The following is a 22,417-nucleotide window of genomic DNA, read 5'->3' as shown; positions in this document are numbered from 1 at the left end:
CCTAAACCTGACTCAAGTTACATTTACCTACCTACTTTTAAGTTTTGTTTTACAGAAGGCCATGGATTATCTCCATTACACGTTTTTTTCCATTTAACAAGAAATTACAAGTGAGTAGAGGTAGTTAGATTAACTAACCGTACTTCTGGATCCCTTTCTGTGAAAGTTACTACATACTACTTAGTTGCTTAGTTGTTAGTAAAAGTAAAAAAATTAAGTGTACAAGATATATAGCAACAGACATAGAAACAAATGTGTAAACAGGAAATTAAATTGTGATACCATTTTATTGATTTGATAGGCATTTATTATCATTGCAGCAAATAGTTGTTAGGGACAAGTTATTGAAAATGTATAAATCAACCTCATTAACAATAATTCAATTCTGGGATATATATTCAAGGCGTTATGGTATTACTTAAATCAAATTAATCCAAACAGAAAGAGGAATTCCTAAACAGTAGGAAAAGATGATACTAGGACCTATCCTTATATTTATACTAAATATCTGGTATAGCTGCCTGAAGAGTGGGGCAAAGTGGAGGGACAATTTGCCGGATTCTCGAAAAGGGGTTCAGCTCTTCGAAATACAGTAAGTACGTAAGTCAAAACATATTAGATTTGCTCATGTACACACTATAGTATTTAACATTTATATTAAATACTATTGAAAAAACTGTAATTAATATAAGGAATGTGAATAAATACTGCTATTTTTAATTAAGTTTTATGTACGTATGTGCATCAATGTGTGTATGTATTCGGAACTGCATTTGGGTTAGGGCTCCTACAAGTCCCTATTTCGAGGAAAATGTCTTGCGTCTCAACATGGCTCTGTCGGACGTTAAAATATCATAACTTTCATTATTATTGGATTAAAGTATTGCAATGCTTTAACAATTTCTATTACTTCGTTTACACGTATTTAGGTATGTAACATATAGACCTGTATACAGGTTAAATACTATTGAGATTGATCATATTAATTATTATACTTTATGATATTGGGCGTATTTGACTTAAATTGTGTCACTTTCTTTTACCAGGTACAGAAATATGATCCACTTTTCAGTAAAGTGACTTATATTACATGATTTGGTCTACGGAAAAAGGGCAGCTGATGCATTACTCTTGTCATTAGCTGCATGAAGTAAGGTTGCCACCTTTCCGAAGCAAGTTGTAGGGACACTTCAACTAATAGGAGAATGAAACAAATGTATCAGCGGTCTTTTCTCTGTACGTCTTTGTAATAAAGACTGAATCATATTCATCTAATTTGATAAAAGAAAATCAAACTATTTAAGTAATATAAGCATTATATCATAAAATTATTATACACTTGAAATTATATGGCCAATCTAGATAGTATATACCCTACGTATAGGTCTACATTACGTATCTAAATACACTAAAAGTAAAAATAGAAATATGTAACGTATCTCAATACTTTAATACATTAACCCATTTGTGACCGCTGCCAACCTTTGACGTCGACATTTGTGAGGTTTCGGAACCTCTGGAGCTGCAATAAAAATCGGGGTAAAGGGTACAACTTTTCTAGTGTCGGTTGGTATCACTGCCTACGATTAGGTGAGCGACATCCCGCTCCGTGTCACTTGGTGTGTATTTTGTAAGAGATATAAAAAATAGAAACAAATATTTCGAAAAAATAATTTGGGCAGAAATGGGTTAATATTAAATGTCAGGACTTTTTAAGGCCCGACAAAATCGAGTTGAGACGTTCGATCGGGTGTATCCCAACAAAATTGCGACGGGTGGTACGAAGTGCCCCGACATTTTGTTTTGAATAGATCGCAACCATAGTTTGGTTCCAATCTTTTCCTCCCCTCTATGGAAACTATCCTGCGGGCGTCCCAGCAAACCAAGCAAGCAATGAGAATGTTGGCAGCGATTCCGACTAACTCACTGGTGTACAGGAAAAAAAAGGCAAAAGTGGTAGAGCGCTCACCTCTGGTGTGAGAGGTTCCTGATACGATCACAGGTCATGAAAATTTGTGGTGGATAACACTGTGTTCACGGGTTTTCCGCGATTTCTTCCACATTCTTGTACCACCAATTTTTTCATAAATCATTCGTTTTTATTAATCATCCGTCACTTTTAGCCTACAAGGCATAATCTTGGGACATAAAATTAGAAATTTGATTTCACTTTTGCACATGTGAAAATTTGCTAACAATATAATTGCTGAAGCAGCTTTTTTTTTTTTAATTCTGCAATTTAGATTAATACTAGCATCGATAACCCACTTCACTGGGTTAAAATAAAAATTTAAATTCATAACTCCTTATCTCATGTGTTTGGTACCCGTGAAATATACTGTATTTGTTTTTGTTTTCAGTTGCATGCATTTAAACAGCTTCGGAAGAATCACTGTTCATATCAGGACCCAGAAAACTATGGATTCGACACTAATATCGGTCATTTTCGAACATTTTTATACATCTCCTCCTCCCCTCCCCTAAGTTGCGCCGTCAAAGTGATATGATAAAAAAAAAAAAACCTCCCAGGACCGAATCTCATCCATGTTGAAAATTTGATCGAGATCGGTCGGGTGATTCAACAGTTATTAAGTCACAAAGACAGTCACTTTCATTTTTTTTAAAAATATATATATATATGTATATATATATATCCCACGTTGCGCCGTCAAAGTAAAATGATGAGAACCATCCCAGGCCTAAACCATATCTATGTTGAAAAGTTGATCGAGATCGGTGGGGTGGTTCCAGAGTTATAGAGTTTTATATATATATACCTCTCTCCTCCCCTTCCCTAAGTTCTACCGTCAAAGTAAATGATGAACACCATTCCAGGTCTGAACCTCATCCATGTTGAAAATTTGATAGAGATCGATCGGTTGGTTCAAGAGATTAAGAGTCACAAACATAGTGACTTTTAATTCTTTAATATATACTAGCAGCGTTCACCCCGCTTCGCTGCGGTCACCCCGGAACGCAATAAACTTTGTTACTTAAATAATTTTTACTTTTTCGCTTTCAAATTGCAGTAAATGTTAACATTATAGCGCCTGTCATTTATGTTAACCCGCCGAGTGACCCGCTTCGCTGCGGTCACCCCGGAACGCAATAAACTTTGTTACTTAGATAATTTTTACTTTTTCGCTTTCAAATTGCAGTAAATGTTAACATTAAAACGCCTGTCATTTATGTTAACCCGCCGAGTGACACGGTCATGCGGGTTGCATATAAATACGTTTATTTTTATACCTATGATGAACTAATAACAAAGGATTTGTACGTATGGACACTTGAATGGTCAATTATCTCAAGACACTGGTAATTAAAAATTAAAGTGATATGATAAAAACCATCTAGGGTCCAAATCCTAATAACCCCCCAAAAATAAAAGAAATTGGTTCAGCCGTATTAGCGTGATGAGGGAACAAAGGTTTTGTACGTTCTCTTTTATAATATAGATTGAATTCCAGTTCAATTGGAACAATGATCAATATAGTGTCCAAGAAAATCATAATCTTAAATTATGTGTTTGAAGTATTCAAAGGTTAATTCTGTGTCTGAATATATAGCAAAAGTAATCTGAAAATAAATAAATTAATAAAAAAAAAGTATAACTTACAAAACAAAAACGCTTCGAGAAGATTGAAGAACCGAAATACAAAAATATGATCCAATAAATTGTAGAGAATCTGGAAAGTTTTTCCCATTGTGGTTGTTCTTGTTAGGTTTCCCCCTTTTCTGGTATAGAGATAATAATAATAATAATAATAACAATAAAAAATTTCCAAAGTTTTGAAGTCAAAGATGAAAGTTATTGTCGAAATGTTTCTTCGTTTTCTTTTTCTTTCTTTTTCCTTTTGTCTTGTCTTTCTTCTTAATTGAATCAACACTAAAAAGCTCTCTTTCTGTTGAAAGCATTGTTCCTCCTCGTTGTGACGAGAACTTCTCACAACTTCCAGATACCTTTTTTTTTCGTCTTTTTTAAAAGCCTTCTTTCTGCTGTGTTCGTGGTGTTTTTTTTTTTTTTTTTTTGTTATTTTGTATTGGCCACGTCAGTCAGTTTTCTTTGCTGTTTCAAAAAAAAAATGCTCCTATTATATTTGTGTTACGTTTATTTATTTATTTATTAGTTCTGTATCTATACTTATGATCCTATTTGAAACTGTGGATACAGATCAACCGAAACATTCATTCAAGAAATTGTTCTATAAGAAACTAGCAGCGTTCACCCCGCTTCGCTGCGGTCACCCCGGAACGCAATAAACTTTGTTACTTAGATAATTTTTACTTTTTCGCTTTCAAGTGATATGATAAAAACCATAGAAGATTGCAGTAAATGTTAACATTATATCGCCTGTCATTTATGTTAACCCGCCCCGCTTCGCTGCGGTCACCCCGGAACGCAATAAACGTTGTTACTTAGATAATTTTTACTTTTTCGCTTTCAAGTGATATGATAAAAACCATAGTAGATTGCAGTAAATGTTAACATTATATCGCCTGTCATTTATGTTAACCCGCCGAGTGACACGGTCATGCGGGTTGCATATAAATACGTTTATTTTTACCTATGATGAACTAACAAAGGATTTGTACGTTATGGACACTTGAATGGTCAATTATCTCAAGACACTGGTAATTAAAAATTAAAGTGATATGATAAAAACCATCTAGGGTCCAAATCCTAATAACCCCCCAAAAATGAAAGAAATTGGTTCAGCCGTATTAGCGTGATGAGGGAACAAAGGATTTGTGCGTTCTCTTTTATATATAAGATAGTACACTACAGGCAGTGGAGATAGAAAATCTCTCCGGGGTGGGCTTTCAACGTATGGTGAGTGAAAGTAGTACTGCGAACATATTGGACAACCACTTTGAATAGGATTAGAGAAATGCTCCGTGTGTGTGTGTTTTATATATATAGTTCTCGGGAAAATTTACGCTTCGGACCATCTCTTCAAACAACTACTGGCTATACGAATGGCACTTTGTGTTTACTTGAAACTTATTTTGTGTTCTCATTTTCCACCAAGAATTTTAGGAATGGTCGAAAAAAAATGATCAAAAGATTGCGATCTTGGCCAATAATTAATTTTACACGACCTCTGACGACTTCTTCCAGGAAACTGTGACCTGTGCTCCTGTCACAATTTAATCACAATGTCAACAGGAAGTTTATTGGATCAATGTTTTGTTGGTTTATTTATCAATTAATAATTACTAATTGTTGGTATTTGATGACGTATAGTAAATAGTGAAATATAAGCAAATAAACACATGATACTGAGTTAAGTGATATTTTCAGTTTGGGTACATTATATGTAGTTCTCCAGATATAAGGTCTACAAAAAGTTTTCTTTGAAAATATAATGGATTTTTTGATCCAAAATTGGATCAGGAGCCACACAATTTTTGAACGGCCTCTAAATCCGAAAAACCCCTGGGGTACGTTAAAGCCCACGTTGAGAAGGGCTGATTATAAGGATGAAGATGTGGATATGGCAAGTTGAAATGAAGGCTACGAAAATGTAACCTTGAGACGTCAATTCGAGAGTAAACAAGAGTCAGATTGATTAAAGAATTGAATGAGTATGATGCAGAAAAGTCCACAGAAATAATAATAATAATAAAAAAAACTCTTAATGCCCATTTATTCATTTTAAATCCGCATATCGAATGGAACATTTAAAGATAGTAATATGCAAGATAGCACAATCTAAATTTAAAAAAAAAATGTACTTGAGGGACTTAGTAGAAGGAATGATGGGAAGAGAATGAGGAAAAAGAGTAATAGAACTACAGCTGAGGGATTATCTTAAGGATGGTTTAAAGGGACAAATTTTGCCGATAGATGTCACTACAGTCTTCGTATCTCTCTCATGTATTTTTTACCTTTCAAGAAAATTCATGATTTCTCTTAGAAGTTTCAACCTAGAGACTCCAAATTTTTGGAGAAAGAACTTCATAACCTATTGAAGGCAGCAATCCGTGCCGATCTTTTATTTAGAATTTTCTTCATTTTTGAAACAGTTATATTGTTAAAGGTTTGGATATCCACTTCAACAATCAAGCTATTTCAAGAATACAGAGAATTCTAAATTAAAAATCGGCACAGATTCTTGCATTCTATATGTTATGAAGTTCCTTCTCTAAAAATGTGAAGTCTCTAGGTTGAAAGGAGGTGGGCTGATAAGGGCCATTTTTCGCCCATCAGGCCCGAGATGTGAAATGCATGGTTTTCAATAGTATACCTCATAAAAATAAGAAAACAAATATATTTTAACGGAAAGCGCTATAAGTGAGAGGTAAAAAAAAATAAACAAAGAGGTAAGTCGTGTGTTAATGATGGAACGTAAACACTAATGTCATGAGTTGTAATCCGAGAAAGCAATAGTAAATATAACACTAACGGCAAGAATAAGAAGAATGAAGTCTACTACGACTATGAGATCAATATATTACATCGGAAATAATCAAGCATAGATAATAATCAGACAGCTGGAGACACTTGTAGCTAGTTTGCAGATTAGGCATCGTGCTTGCTGTCGTCATCCGAATCGCCACTGGACCATCTTGCAGGCGCCATCTTGTAGTGTGTGAGTATATTCTAGACTTGGTTTCTTAACTGCGGTAGAATTGTGGCGCCAGTAAGCCAGAAACCATAGTACGGAAGCAACATGCGCACAACATCTAACGACCCGAGGCCTACTTTACATTGACAGTACCATTGTATGTGTGCGATGTTGCTTTGCTCTGTTTTGATCCAAATATTATAGGTTTTAAATTTTATGTGTCGTGATCGTAACTGAACTCGGAGAACAGAAGCATCGTCATGATGTATGTACAGAGAGTACATACCTTCGTCACTTAAGTGCTCGTGAGTGTAAGATTGGCTATATATATATATATATATATATATGGGGGTGGGGGTGTTTGTGGGTATGGGTATGTATTAACTTGGATCGGATACATCAGGTAGTTATTGTTGGTCGTTGTTTTTCATCTTTCCCTTAGTATTGCAATATAGCGTATCAATGAATTCCCATAGGTACTTCATTGACGTGTGGTATGTATGATTCTTCGATATATATATATATATATATATATATATATATATATATATATATATATATATATATATATATATATATATATATATATATATATATATATGTATATATATATGAGAAATTCATGCCATTCTGCGACTGGTTTTCCTGCTCGCACCTTTACTCATACCACTTTCAGAAATGACACGCTTTCTCAATACTCCATAACGTGCTGTCTCTATTTTTGCTGCCCTACACACACATCCGCGCAAACAATACATTTTCTTTATATATTTTATTGACATGGTGAGCATGTATTTTCAGTCACAATCGGTAAATAACATCAGAGCTGGAGTCTCCAGTTGAACTCGTACATTACAGTGTATGAACGGTAGTCATCGCTATATACTCTCACGCAATACATTTTGTTCTCTAATAGGTAGAAGGACACACTGAACCAAAATCAATTAGTACTCATATCAAAGGTTACACAGCGTTATATTATGACGAGTCAGATTTATTTTGGTTCATCGACTCCTTCTTCCTAAAAGCCTCCGTCAAAGACAGCAAACATTACCAAAATGTCGCAAAACGCTGAAACGAACTCTTTTTGGGCACTCATTTCTATGACTTACTATTTTCTTTATCGCGTATCTATTTTCTTTACATATGCAACATATCTTCTAGTATACAAATACATTGCAAACTTGTCAGAATCGGACACTTCATTTGTCAGTTGTCTGATGGGCGAAAAATGGCCCTTATCCGCCCACCTCCTTTGCAAGAGAAATCGTGAATTTTCGTGAAAGTTAAACAAAATACGAGATACGAAGACTGTAGTGACATCTATCGGCAAAACTCGTTCCTTTACACCAACCTTAAAGGGATTATTTCTGATAACATGACTCACAATCTAGTGTATGGAAAATTTGAATTATATACCTCTATAATCGGAAACACACTTAATTGTTTGCATACTTCCACAAAACATACAAACACCAAATTTTGCATACTTGTTCGTCGTGGGATGTGAGTAATGGGAAAATTCCGATATCACGAAAAAGGCGACATTTTCCATGTAAATGAAGTGTCGAAATTTTTCGTCGGTTTGAAATGCTGGTTTTTAGAGTAGTTCCGCACACCATAGAAACGTCATATTTTGTCAGGCAGTGAAGCTAGGAACATAGTTTATGATAGAAAAAAGAGCATTAAAATTCGTTTTCGTTTCGCGGCGCAAATCGAAAAAATGTGAAATTTGTAATGGCTGTATCTAGGAGGTAGAAATTTCGAGGTGATGTTTATTCTGATGCGTAGTTTGCGAATCCGCCCTTAAACTTGAAAAAAATAGTCATGTTCGGTGTAAGAAAGTGCTAGGAATATTATAAGGGTGCGTCTAATTCTACACAATTTGTAGATATGGTGGAATCACGAAATTGCGTTCAAGTGTGTAGAGTACAGCGCATGTGAGGGGAAAATTCCGACATGTTGGAAAAGTCGTCATCTTCGATTCAAAATGGCGGCTCAAAAATTTGTAACCATGAAAATTGTAAGTTGTGCTCTTGGTAGGTAAGCCAGGTTTCGCTATGTTATTAAGGACGTAGTTCAGTTTAAGTGAAGAAACAAATCATTGGAGAAGTCGCCATGTTGAATTCAAAATTGCCATATTTTTGAATTGCCTTCATTTGGCCTCTTATGTGGTATATTGAGGAGAATAGAACAAGCAGAATTCAACGTAGTAAGTTAGCTCCGCGGTAAAGTGTCTGGTTTCTGAGTAGCAGGTCTGGGTTCGAATCCCCGCCGACCTTGTTTTATCTTGCGATTTTTTTCTTATCACGTTGCTTTGTTTTATCAAAATAATTTCTGTTGGCATTGCGTGAACAAAATATTTTCGTTATTACAGACATAGACGGAAAGGATATATTTATACGCTAACTGTTGAGATGGTCTCGAAACTAGGCAGTATGTTCGTGTAAAGTTTCGAGACGATACTGAAGTATTTAAAATCAAACATATGTAGCATTGGAAATGGAGCTTCACCAGTGTCTCTATCGGAAGCAATGTTCGGGGGGGGGGGGAGTATTACCCCGGGGGCACTGCTGATAACATTCTATTTGTTATTGTATTATATACGTATTATTTTGATCTCGCCAGGGGCGCTCTCAGGAGGCGGTGTTCCCCAAAAAGAGTCTGAAAGAAACAATGGGCATCTTTTTCACGATATAGTGTCCATACAAGACAACAATACATTTTGTCTCGCGACAACAGTGTCTACTTCAAACCGGAAACGATTGCAAAGTATCTCTCTCCCCTTTTATGTCCCTCGTTAAGATACCTGCGTATACCAAATTTGGAGAGAATACCACAAATAGAAAGTATAAAATATTAATTTTAAGGAAATACACACACATACAGGGACGTACGCAGGGGGTGGTTCCTGGGGGTCCGGACCACCCCCGAAATTCCAACTTTTGTGTAAATGTAGCCTAATTTTTGGGACAAGTTTAGGAATTTCAATATAAAATACACAGATGTTGAGTTTGGACCCCTCCCGAAATAAATTCCTGCGTACGCCACTGCACACACACGCTCATACACACACACAAATGGGCCCCTCTTGAAAATTGTCTCGTCGGCAGCGTACATATTTATAATATACAAGATACGTGGGAAAGTGCCCCTTTCGATTTAATAGTTTTAGTTGCGGGTCCGGTTGGAATGAAATGCCGTATATGATAGAGTCAAGCTTATTTTCAATCACCTATGCTATAAAAATAAACTTTCAAAGAAAGAAAAAGTGAGAGAAAAACTTGTTGGGAATCGAACCCAGGTCTTTTGCAGAGTAGACTTACGTCGTTCCCCTACACTACTCAATTCGTTAGATTTTGGATTTCCTACATAGTGCTCACATAGTACTGGTACGTAGCTGGCCCGCGTCCGTGGAATTATATACCTCTATAATCGGAAACACACTTAATTGTTTGCGTACTTCCACAAAACATACAAACACCAAATTTTGCATACTTGTTCGTCATGGGATGTGAGTAATGGGAAAATTCCGATATCACGAAAAAGGCGACATTTTCCATGTAAATGAAGTGTCGAAATTTTTCGTCGGTTTGAAATGCTGGTTTTTAGAGTAGTTCCGCACACCATAGAAACGTCATATTTTGTCAGGCAGTGAAGCTAGGAATATAGTTTATGATAGAAAAACGAGCATTAAAATTCGTTTTCGTTTCGCGGCGCAAATCGAAAAAATGTGAAATTTGTAATGGCTGTATCTAGGAGGTAGAAATTTCGAGGTGATGTTTATTCTGATGCGTAGTTTGCGAATCCGCCCTTAAACTTGAAAAAAATAGTCATGTTCGGTGTAAGAAAGTGCTAGGAATATTATAAGGGTGCGTCTAATTCTACACAATTTGTAGATATGGTGGAATCACGAAATTGCGTTCAAGTGTGTAGAGTACAGCGCATGTGAGGGGAAAATTCCGACATGTTGGAAAAGTCGTCATCTTCGATTCAAAATGGCGGCTCAAAAATTTGTAACCATGAAAATTGTAAGTTGTGCTCTTGGTAGGTAAGCCAGGTTTCGCTATGTTATTAAGGACGTAGTTCAGTTTAAGTGAAGAAACAAAACATTGGAGAAGTCGCCACCTTGAATTCAAAATTGCCATATTTTTGAATTGCCTTCATTTGGCCTCTTATGTGGTATATTGAGGAGAATAGAACAAGCAGAATTCAACGTAGTAAGTTAGCTCCGCGGTAAAGTGTCTGGTTTCTGAGTAGCTGGTCTTGGTTCGAATCCCCGGCGACATTGTTTTATTTTGCGTTTTTTTTTCTTATCACGTTGCTTTGTTTTATCAAAATAATTTCTGTTGGCATTGCGTGAACAAAATATTTTTTGGTTATTACAGACATAGACGGAAAGGATATATTTATACGCTAACTGTTGCGATGGTCTCGAAACTAGGCAGTATGTTCGTGTAAAGTTTCGAGACGATACTGAAGTATTTAAAATCAAACATATGTAGCATTGGAAATGGAGCATCACCAGTGTCTCTATCGGAAGCAATGTTCGGGGGGGGGGGGGGAGTATTACCCCGGGGGCACTGCTGATAACATTCTATTTGTTATTGTATTATATACGTATTATTTTGATCTCGACAAAGGCGCTCTGAGGAGGCGGTGTTCCCCAAAAAGAGTCTGAAAGAAACAATGGGCATCTTTTTCACGATATAGTGTCCATACAAGACAACAATACATTTTGTCTCGCGACAACAGTGTCTACTTCAAACCGGAAACGATTGCAAAGTATCTCTCTCCCCTTTTATGTCCCTCGTTAAGATACCTGCGTATACCAAATTTGGAGAGAATATCACAAATAGAAAGTATAAAATATTAATTTTAAGGAAATACACACACATACAGGGACGTACGAAGGGGGTGGTTCCTGGGGGTCCGGACCACCCCCGAAATTCCAACTTTTGTGTAAATGTAGCCTAATTTTTGGGACAAGTTTAGGAATTTCAATATAAAATACACAGATATTGAGTTTGGACCCCTCCCGAAATAAATTCCTGCGTACGCCACTGCACACATACGCTCATACACACACACACAAATGGGCCCCTCTTGAAAATTGTCTCGTCGGCAGCGTACATATTTATAATATATAAGATACGTGGGAAAGTGCCCCTTTCGATTTAATAGTTTTAGTTGCGGGTGTGGTTGGATTGAAATGCCGTATATGATAGAGTCAAGCTTATTTTCAATCACCTATGCTATAAAAATAAACTTTCAAAGAAAGAAAAAGTGAGAGAAAAACTTGTTGGGAATCGAACCCAGTTCTTTTGCACAGTAGGCTTACGTCGTTCCCCTACACTAATCAATTCGTTAGATTTTGGATTTCCTACTTACTGCTCACATAGTACTGGTACGTAGCTGGTCCGCGTCCGTGGAATTATATACCTCTATAATCGGAAACACACTTAATTGTTTGCATACTTCCACAAAACATACAAACACCAAATTTTGCATACTTGTTCGTCATGGGATGTGAGTAATGGGAAAGTTCCGATATCACGAAAAAGGCGACATTTTCCATGTAAATGAAGTGTCGAAATTTTTCGTCGGTTTGAAATGCTGGTTTTTAGAGTAGTTCCGCACACCATAGAAACGTCATATTTTGTCAGGCAGTGAAGCTAGGAACATAGTTTATGATAGAAAAAAGAGCATTAAAATTCGTTTTCGTTTCGCGGCGCAAATCGAAAAAATGTGAAATTTGTAATGGCTGTATCTAGGAGGTAGAAATTTCGAGGTGATGTTTATTCTGATGCGTAGTTTGCGAATCCGCCCTTAAACTTGAAAAAAATAGTCATGTTCGGTGTAAGAAAGTGCTAGGAATATTATAAGGGTGCGTCTAATTCTACACAATTTGTAGATATGGTGGAATCACGAAATTGCGTTCAAGTGTGTAGAGTACAGCGCATGTGAGGGGAAAATTCCGACATGTTGGAAAAGTCGTCATCTTCGATTCAAAATGGCGGCTCAAAAATTTGTAACCATGAAAATTGTAAGTTGTGCTCTTGGTAGGTAAGCCAGGTTTCGCTATGTTATTAAGGACGTAGTTCAGTTTAAGTGAAGAAACAAATCATTGGAGAAGTCGCCATGTTGAATTCAAAATTGCCATATTTTTGAATTGCCTTCATTTGGCCTCTTATGTGGTATATTGAGGAGAATAGAACAAGCAGAATTCAACGTAGTAAGTTAGCTCCGCGGTAAAGTGTCTGGTTTCTGAGTAGCAGGTCTGGGTTCGAATCCCCGCCGACCTTGTTTTATCTTGCGTTTTTTTTCTTATCACGTTGCTTTGTTTTATCAAAATAATTTCTGTTGGCATTGCGTGAACAAAATATTTTCGTTATTACAGACATAGACGGAAAGGATATATTTATACGCTAACTGTTGAGATGGTCTCGAAACTAGGCAGTATGTTCGTGTAAAGTTTCGAGACGATACTGAAGTATTTAAAATCAAACATATGTAGCATTGGAAATGGAGCATCACCAGTGTCTCTATCGGAAGCAATGTTCGGGGGGGGGGAGTATTACCCCGGGGGCACTGCTGATAACATTCTATTTGTTATTGTATTATATACGTATTATTTTGATCTCGCCAGGGGCGCTCTGAGGAGGCGGTGTTCCCCAAAAAGAGTCTGAAAGAAACAATGGGCATCTTTTTCACGATATAGTGTCCATACAAGACAACAATACATTTTGTCTCGCGACAACAGTGTCTACTTCAAACCGGAAACGATTGCAAAGTATCTCTCTCCCCTTTTATGTCCCTCGTTAAGATACCTGCGTATACCAAATTTGGAGAGAATACCACAAATAGAAAGTATAAAATATTAATTTTAAGGAAATACACACACATACAGGGACGTACGCAGGGGGTTGTTCCTGGGGGTCCGGACCACCCCCGAAATTCCAACTTTTGTGTAAATGTAGCCTAATTTTTGGGACAAGTTTAGGAATTTCAATATAAAATACACAGATATTGAGTTTGGACCCCTCCCGAAATAAATTCCTGCGTACGCCACTGCACACATACGCTCATACACACACACACAAATGGGCCCCTCTTGAAAATTGTCTCGTCGGCAGCGTACATATTTATAATATATAAGATACGTGGGAAAGTGCCCATTTCGATTTAATAGTTTTAGTTGCGGGTCCGGTTGGAATGAAATGCCGTATATGATAGAGTCAAGCTTATTTCCAATCACCTATGCTATAAAAATAAACTTTCAAAGAAAGAAAAAGTGAGAGAAAAACTTGTTGGGAATCGAACCCAGGTCTTTTGCACAGTAGGCTTACGTCGTTCCCCTACACTACTCAATTCGTTAGATTTTGGATTTCCTACTTACTGCTCACATAGTACTGGTACGTAGCTGGCCCGCGTCCGTGGAATTATTATTTGTATACCTCTATAATCGGAAACACACTTAATTGTTTGCATACTTCTACAAAACATACAAACACCAAATTTTGCATACTTGTTCGTCATGGGATGTGAGTAATGGGAAAATTCCGATATCACGAAAAAGGCGACATTTTCCATGTAAATGAAGTGTCGAAATTTTTCGTCGGTTTGAAATGCTGGTTTTTAGAGTAGTTCCGCACACCATAGAAACGTCATATTTTGTCAGGCAGTGAAGCTAGGAACATAGTTTATGATAGAAAAAAGAGCATTAAAATTCGTTTTCGTTTCGCGGCGCAAATCGAAAAAATGTGAAATTTGTAATGGCTGTATCTAGGAGGTAGAAATTTCGAGGTGATGTTTATTCTGATGCGTAGTTTGCGAATCCGCCCTTAAACTTGAAAAAAATAGTCATGTTCGGTGTAAGAAAGTGCTAGGAATATTATAAGGGTGCGTCTAATTCTACACAATTTGTAGATATGGTGGAATCACGAAATTGCGTTCAAGTGTGTAGAGTACAGCGCATGTGAGGGGAAAATTCCGACATGTTGGAAAAGTCGTCATCTTCGATTCAAAATGGCGGCTCAAAAATTTGTAACCATGAAAATTGTAAGTTGTGCTCTTGGTAGGTAAGCCAGGTTTCGCTATGTTATTAAGGACGTAGTTCAGTTTAAGTGAAGAAACAAATCATTGGAGAAGTCGCCATGTTGAATTCAAAATTGCCATATTTTTGAATTGCCTTCATTTGGCCTCTTATGTGGTATATTGAGGAGAATAGAACAAGCAGAATTCAACGTAGTAAGTTAGCTCCGCGGTAAAGTGTCTGGTTTCTGAGTAGCAGGTCTGGGTTCGAATCCCCGCCGACCTTGTTTTATCTTGCGTTTTTTTTCTTATCACGTTGCTTTGTTTTATCAAAATAATTTCTGTTGGCATTACGTGAACAAAATATTTTCGTTATTACAGACATAGACGGAAAGGATATATTTATACGCTAACTGTTGAGATGGTCTCGAAACTAGGCAGTATGTTCGTGTAAAGTTTCGAGACGATACTGAAGTATTTAAAATTAAACATATGTAGCATTGGAAATGGAGCATCACCAGTGTCTCTATCGGAAGCAATGTTCGGGGGGGGGGGGAGTATTACCCCGGGGGCACTGCTGATAACATTCTATTTGTTATTGTATTATATACGTATTATTTTGATCTCGCCAGGGGCGCTCTGAGGAGGCGGTGTTCCCCAAAAAGAGTCTGAAAGAAACAATGGGTATCTTTTTCACGATATAGTGTCCATACAAGACAACAATACATTTTGTCTCGCGACAACAGTGTCTACTTCAAACCGGAAACGATTGCAAAGTATCTCTCTCCCCTTTTATGTCCCTCGTTAAGATACCTGCGTATACCAAATTTGGAGAGAATACCACAAATAGAAAGTATAAAATATTAATTTTAAGGAAATACACACACATACAGGGACGTACGCAGGGGGTGGTTCCTGGGGGTCCGGACCACCCCCGAAATTCCAACTTTTGTGTAAATGTAGCCTAATTTTTGGGACAAGTTTAGGAATTTCAATATAAAATACACAGATGTTGAGTTTGGACCCCTCCCGAAATAAATTCCTGCGTACGCCACTGCACACACACGCTCATACACACACACAAATGGGCCCCTCTTGAAAATTGTCTCGTCGGCAGCGTACATATTTATAATATACAAGATACGTGGGAAAGTGCCCCTTTCGATTTAATAGTTTTAGTTGCGGGTCCGGTTGGAATGAAATGCCGTATATGATAGAGTCAAGCTTATTTTCAATCACCTATGCTATAAAAATAAACTTTCAAAGAAAGAAAAAGTGAGAGAAAAACTTGTTGGGAATCGAACCCAGGTCTTTTGCAGAGTAGACTTACGTCGTTCCCCTACACTACTCAATTCGTTAGATTTTGGATTTCCTACATAGTGCTCACATAGTACTGGTACGTAGCTGGCCCGCGTCCGTGGAATTATATACCTCTATAATCGGAAACACACTTAATTGTTTGCGTACTTCCACAAAACATACAAACACCAAATTTTGCATACTTGTTCGTCATGGGATGTGAGTAATGGGAAAATTCCGATATCACGAAAAAGGCGACATTTTCCATGTAAATGAAGTGTCGAAATTTTTCGTCGGTTTGAAATGCTGGTTTTTAGAGTAGTTCCGCACACCATAGAAACGTCATATTTTGTCAGGCAGTGAAGCTAGGAATATAGTTTATGATAGAAAAACGAGCATTAAAATTCGTTTTCGTTTCGCGGCGCAAATCGAAAAAATGTGAAATTTGTAATGGCTGTATCTAGGAGGTAGAAATTTCGAGGTGATGTTTATTCTGATGCGTAGTTTGCGAATCCGCCCTTAAACTTGAAAAAAATAGTCATGTTCGGTGTAAGAAAGTGCTAGGAATATTATAAGGGTGCGTCTAATTCTACACAATTTGTAGATATGGTGGAATCACGAAATTGCGTTCAAGTGTGTAGAGTACAGCGCATGTGAGGGGAAAATTCCGACATGTTGGAAAAGTCGTCATCTTCGATTCAAAATGGCGGCTCAAAAATTTGTAACCATGAAAATTGTAAGTTGTGCTCTTGGTAGGTAAGCCAGGTTTCGCTATGTTATTAAGGACGTAGTTCAGTTTAAGTGAAGAAACAAAACATTGGAGAAGTCGCCACCTTGAATTCAAAATTGCCATATTTTTGAATTGCCTTCATTTGGCCTCTTATGTGGTATATTGAGGAGAATAGAACAAGCAGAATTCAACGTAGTAAGTTAGCTCCGCGGTAAAGTGTCTGGTTTCTGAGTAGCTGGTCTTGGTTCGAATCCCCGGCGACATTGTTTTATTTTGCGTTTTTTTTTTCTTATCACGTTGCTTTGTTTTATCAAAATAATTTCTGTTGGCATTGCGTGAACAAAATATTTTTTGGTTATTACAGACATAGACGGAAAGGATATATTTATACGCTAACTGTTGCGATGGTCTCGAAACTAGGCAGTATGTTCGTGTAAAGTTTCGAGACGATACTGAAGTATTTAAAATCAAACATATGTAGCATTGGAAATGGAGCATCACCAGTGTCTCTATCGGAAGCAATGTTCGGGGGGGGGGGGGAGTATTACCCCGGGGGCACTGCTGATAACATTCTATTTGTTATTGTATTATATACGTATTATTTTGATCTCGACAAAGGCGCTCTGAGGAGGCGGTGTTCCCCAAAAAGAGTCTGAAAGAAACAATGGGCATCTTTTTCACGATATAGTGTCCATACAAGACAACAATACATTTTGTCTCGCGACAACAGTGTCTACTTCAAACCGGAAACGATTGCAAAGTATCTCTCTCCCCTTTTATGTCCCTCGTTAAGATACCTGCGTATACCAAATTTGGAGAGAATATCACAAATAGAAAGTATAAAATATTAATTTTAAGGAAATACACACACATACAGGGACGTACGAAGGGGGTGGTTCCTGGGGGTCCGGACCACCCCCGAAATTCCAACTTTTGTGTAAATGTAGCCTAATTTTTGGGACAAGTTTAGGAATTTCAATATAAAATACACAGATATTGAGTTTGGACCCCTCCCGAAATAAATTCCTGCGTACGCCACTGCACACATACGCTCATACACACACACACAAATGGGCCCCTCTTGAAAATTGTCTCGTCGGCAGCGTACATATTTATAATATATAAGATACGTGGGAAAGTGCCCCTTTCGATTTAATAGTTTTAGTTGCGGGTGTGGTTGGATTGAAATGCCGTATATGATAGAGTCAAGCTTATTTTCAATCACCTATGCTATAAAAATAAACTTTCAAAGAAAGAAAAAGTGAGAGAAAAACTTGTTGGGAATCGAACCCAGTTCTTTTGCACAGTAGGCTTACGTCGTTCCCCTACACTAATCAATTCGTTAGATTTTGGATTTCCTACTTACTGCTCACATAGTACTGGTACGTAGCTGGTCCGCGTCCGTGGAATTATATACCTCTATAATCGGAAACACACTTAATTGTTTGCATACTTCCACAAAACATACAAACACCAAATTTTGCATACTTGTTCGTCATGGGATGTGAGTAATGGGAAAGTTCCGATATCACGAAAAAGGCGACATTTTCCATGTAAATGAAGTGTCGAAATTTTTCGTCGGTTTGAAATGCTGGTTTTTAGAGTAGTTCCGCACACCATAGAAACGTCATATTTTGTCAGGCAGTGAAGCTAGGAACATAGTTTATGATAGAAAAAAGAGCATTAAAATTCGTTTTCGTTTCGCGGCGCAAATCGAAAAAATGTGAAATTTGTAATGGCTGTATCTAGGAGGTAGAAATTTCGAGGTGATGTTTATTCTGATGCGTAGTTTGCGAATCCGCCCTTAAACTTGAAAAAAATAGTCATGTTCGGTGTAAGAAAGTGCTAGGAATATTATAAGGGTGCGTCTAATTCTACACAATTTGTAGATATGGTGGAATCACGAAATTGCGTTCAAGTGTGTAGAGTACAGCGCATGTGAGGGGAAAATTCCGACATGTTGGAAAAGTCGTCATCTTCGATTCAAAATGGCGGCTCAAAAATTTGTAACCATGAAAATTGTAAGTTGTGCTCTTGGTAGGTAAGCCAGGTTTCGCTATGTTATTAAGGACGTAGTTCAGTTTAAGTGAAGAAACAAATCATTGGAGAAGTCGCCATGTTGAATTCAAAATTGCCATATTTTTGAATTGCCTTCATTTGGCCTCTTATGTGGTATATTGAGGAGAATAGAACAAGCAGAATTCAACGTAGTAAGTTAGCTCCGCGGTAAAGTGTCTGGTTTCTGAGTAGCAGGTCTGGGTTCGAATCCCCGCCGACCTTGTTTTATCTTGCGTTTTTTTTCTTATCACGTTGCTTTGTTTTATCAAAATAATTTCTGTTGGCATTGCGTGAACAAAATATTTTCGTTATTACAGACATAGACGGAAAGGATATATTTATACGCTAACTGTTGAGATGGTCTCGAAACTAGGCAGTATGTTCGTGTAAAGTTTCGAGACGATACTGAAGTATTTAAAATCAAACATATGTAGCATTGGAAATGGAGCATCACCAGTGTCTCTATCGGAAGCAATGTTCGGGGGGGGGGAGTATTACCCCGGGGGCACTGCTGATAACATTCTATTTGTTATTGTATTATATACGTATTATTTTGATCTCGCCAGGGGCGCTCTGAGGAGGCGGTGTTCCCCAAAAAGAGTCTGAAAGAAACAATGGGTATCTTTTTCACGATATAGTGTCCATACAAGACAACAATACATTTTGTCTCGCGACAACAGTGTCTACTTCAAACCGGAAACGATTGCAAAGTATCTCTCTCCCCTTTTATGTCCCTCGTTAAGATACCTGCGTATACCAAATTTGGAGAGAATACCACAAATAGAAAGTATAAAATATTAATTTTAAGGAAATACACACACATACAGGGACGTACGCAGGGGGTTGTTCCTGGGGGTCCGGACCACCCCCGAAATTCCAACTTTTGTGTAAATGTAGCCTAATTTTTGGGACAAGTTTAGGAATTTCAATATAAAATACACAGATATTGAGTTTGGACCCCTCCCGAAATAAATTCCTGCGTACGCCACTGCACACATACGCTCATACACACACACACAAATGGGCCCCTCTTGAAAATTGTCTCGTCGGCAGCGTACATATTTATAATATATAAGATACGTGGGAAAGTGCCCATTTCGATTTAATAGTTTTAGTTGCGGGTCCGGTTGGAATGAAATGCCGTATATGATAGAGTCAAGCTTATTTCCAATCACCTATGCTATAAAAATAAACTTTCAAAGAAAGAAAAAGTGAGAGAAAAACTTGTTGGGAATCGAACCCAGGTCTTTTGCACAGTAGGCTTACGTCGTTCCCCTACACTACTCAATTCGTTAGATTTTGGATTTCCTACTTACTGCTCACATAGTACTGGTACGTAGCTGGCCCGCGTCCGTGGAATTATTATTTGTATACCTCTATAATCGGAAACACACTTAATTGTTTGCATACTTCTACAAAACATACAAACACCAAATTTTGCATACTTGTTCGTCATGGGATGTGAGTAATGGGAAAATTCCGATATCACGAAAAAGGCGACATTTTCCATGTAAATGAAGTGTCGAAATTTTTCGTCGGTTTGAAATGCTGGTTTTTAGAGTAGTTCCGCACACCATAGAAACGTCATATTTTGTCAGGCAGTGAAGCTAGGAACATAGTTTATGATAGAAAAAAGAGCATTAAAATTCGTTTTCGTTTCGCGGCGCAAATCGAAAAAATGTGAAATTTGTAATGGCTGTATCTAGGAGGTAGAAATTTCGAGGTGATGTTTATTCTGATGCGTAGTTTGCGAATCCGCCCTTAAACTTGAAAAAAATAGTCATGTTCGGTGTAAGAAAGTGCTAGGAATATTATAAGGGTGCGTCTAATTCTACACAATTTGTAGATATGGTGGAATCACGAAATTGCGTTCAAGTGTGTAGAGTACAGCGCATGTGAGGGGAAAATTCCGACATGTTGGAAAAGTCGTCATCTTCGATTCAAAATGGCGGCTCAAAAATTTGTAACCATGAAAATTGTAAGTTGTGCTCTTGGTAGGTAAGCCAGGTTTCGCTATGTTATTAAGGACGTAGTTCAGTTTAAGTGAAGAAACAAATCATTGGAGAAGTCGCCATGTTGAATTCAAAATTGCCATATTTTTGAATTGCCTTCATTTGGCCTCTTATGTGGTATATTGAGGAGAATAGAACAAGCAGAATTCAACGTAGTAAGTTAGCTCCGCGGTAAAGTGTCTGGTTTCTGAGTAGCAGGTCTGGGTTCGAATCCCCGCCGACCTTGTTTTATCTTGCGTTTTTTTTCTTATCACGTTGCTTTGTTTTATCAAAATAATTTCTGTTGGCATTACGTGAACAAAATATTTTCGTTATTACAGACATAGACGGAAAGGATATATTTATACGCTAACTGTTGAGATGGTCTCGAAACTAGGCAGTATGTTCGTGTAAAGTTTCGAGACGATACTGAAGTATTTAAAATTAAACATATGTAGCATTGGAAATGGAGCATCACCAGTGTCTCTATCGGAAGCAATGTTCGGGGGGGGGGGAGTATTACCCCGGGGGCACTGCTGATAACATTCTATTTGTTATTGTATTATATACGTATTATTTTGATCTCGCCAGGGGCGCTCTGAGGAGGCGGTGTTCCCCAAAAAGAGTCTGAAAGAAACAATGGGTATCTTTTTCACGATATAGTGTCCATACAAGACAACAATACATTTTGTCTCGCGACAACAGTGTCTACTTCAAACCGGAAACGATTGCAAAGTATCTCTCTCCCCTTTTATGTCCCTCGTTAAGATACCTGCGTATACCAAATTTGGAGAGAATACCACAAATAGAAAGTATAAAATATTAATTTTAAGGAAATACACACACATACAGAGACGTACGCAGGGGGTGGTTCCTGGGGGTCCGGACCACCCCCGAAATTCCAACTTTTGTGTAAATGTAGCCTAATTTTTGAGACAAGTTTAGGAATTTCAATATAAAATACACAGATATTGAGTTTGGACCCCTCCCGAAATAAATTCCTGCGTACGCCACTGCACACATACGCTCATACACACACACACAAATGGGCCCCTCTTGAAAATTGTCTCGTCGGCAGCGTACATATTTATAATATATAAGATACGTGGGAAACTGCCCCTTTCGATTTAATAGTTTTAGTTGCGGGTCTGGTTGGAATGAAATGCCGTATATGATAGAGTCAAGCTTATTTTCAATCACCTATGCTATAAAAATAAACTTTCAAAGAAAGAAAAAGTGAGAGAAAAACTTGTTGGGAATCGAACCCAGGTCTTTTGCACAGTAGGCTTACGTCGTTCCCCTACACTACTCAATTCGTTAGATTTTGGATTTCCTACTTACTGCTCACATAGTATTGCTACGTAGCTGGCCCGCGTCCGTGGAATTATTATATACCTCTATAATCGGAAACACACTTAATTGTTTGCATACTTCCACAAAACATACAAACACCAAATTTTGCATACTTGTTCGTCATGGGATGTGAGTAATGGGAAAATTCCGATATCACGAAAAAGGCGACATTTTCCATGTAAATGAAGTGTCGAAATTTTTCGTCGGTTTGAAATGCTGGTTTTTAGAGTAGTTCCGCACACCATAGAAACGTCATATTTTGTCAGGCAGTGAAGCTAGGAACATAGTTTATGATAGAAAAAAGAGCATTAAAATTCGTTTTCGTTTCGCGGCGCAAATCGAAAAAATGTGAAATTTGTAATGGCTGTATCTAGGAGGTA

General features: G+C 37.6%; 1 protein-coding gene across 2 annotated transcripts in view; it reads right to left on the bottom strand.

Annotated features, from left to right (window-relative positions):
- The window catches only part of LOC145668440 (thrombospondin type-1 domain-containing protein 7B-like), a 1,268,628-nt gene that overhangs the window by 369,615 nt on the left and 876,596 nt on the right, over positions 1–22,417 (bottom strand). The window lies entirely within an intron of this gene.

The sequence above is a fragment of the Thermobia domestica genome, chromosome 13, assembly GCF_964235325.1.
Source record: "Thermobia domestica chromosome 13, izTheDome1.hap1.1, whole genome shotgun sequence".
Taxonomy (NCBI): Eukaryota; Metazoa; Arthropoda; class Insecta; order Zygentoma; family Lepismatidae; genus Thermobia; species Thermobia domestica.
Note: the sequence above shows the minus strand (reverse complement) of the source record. Positions and strands in the feature narration are given on the sequence as shown.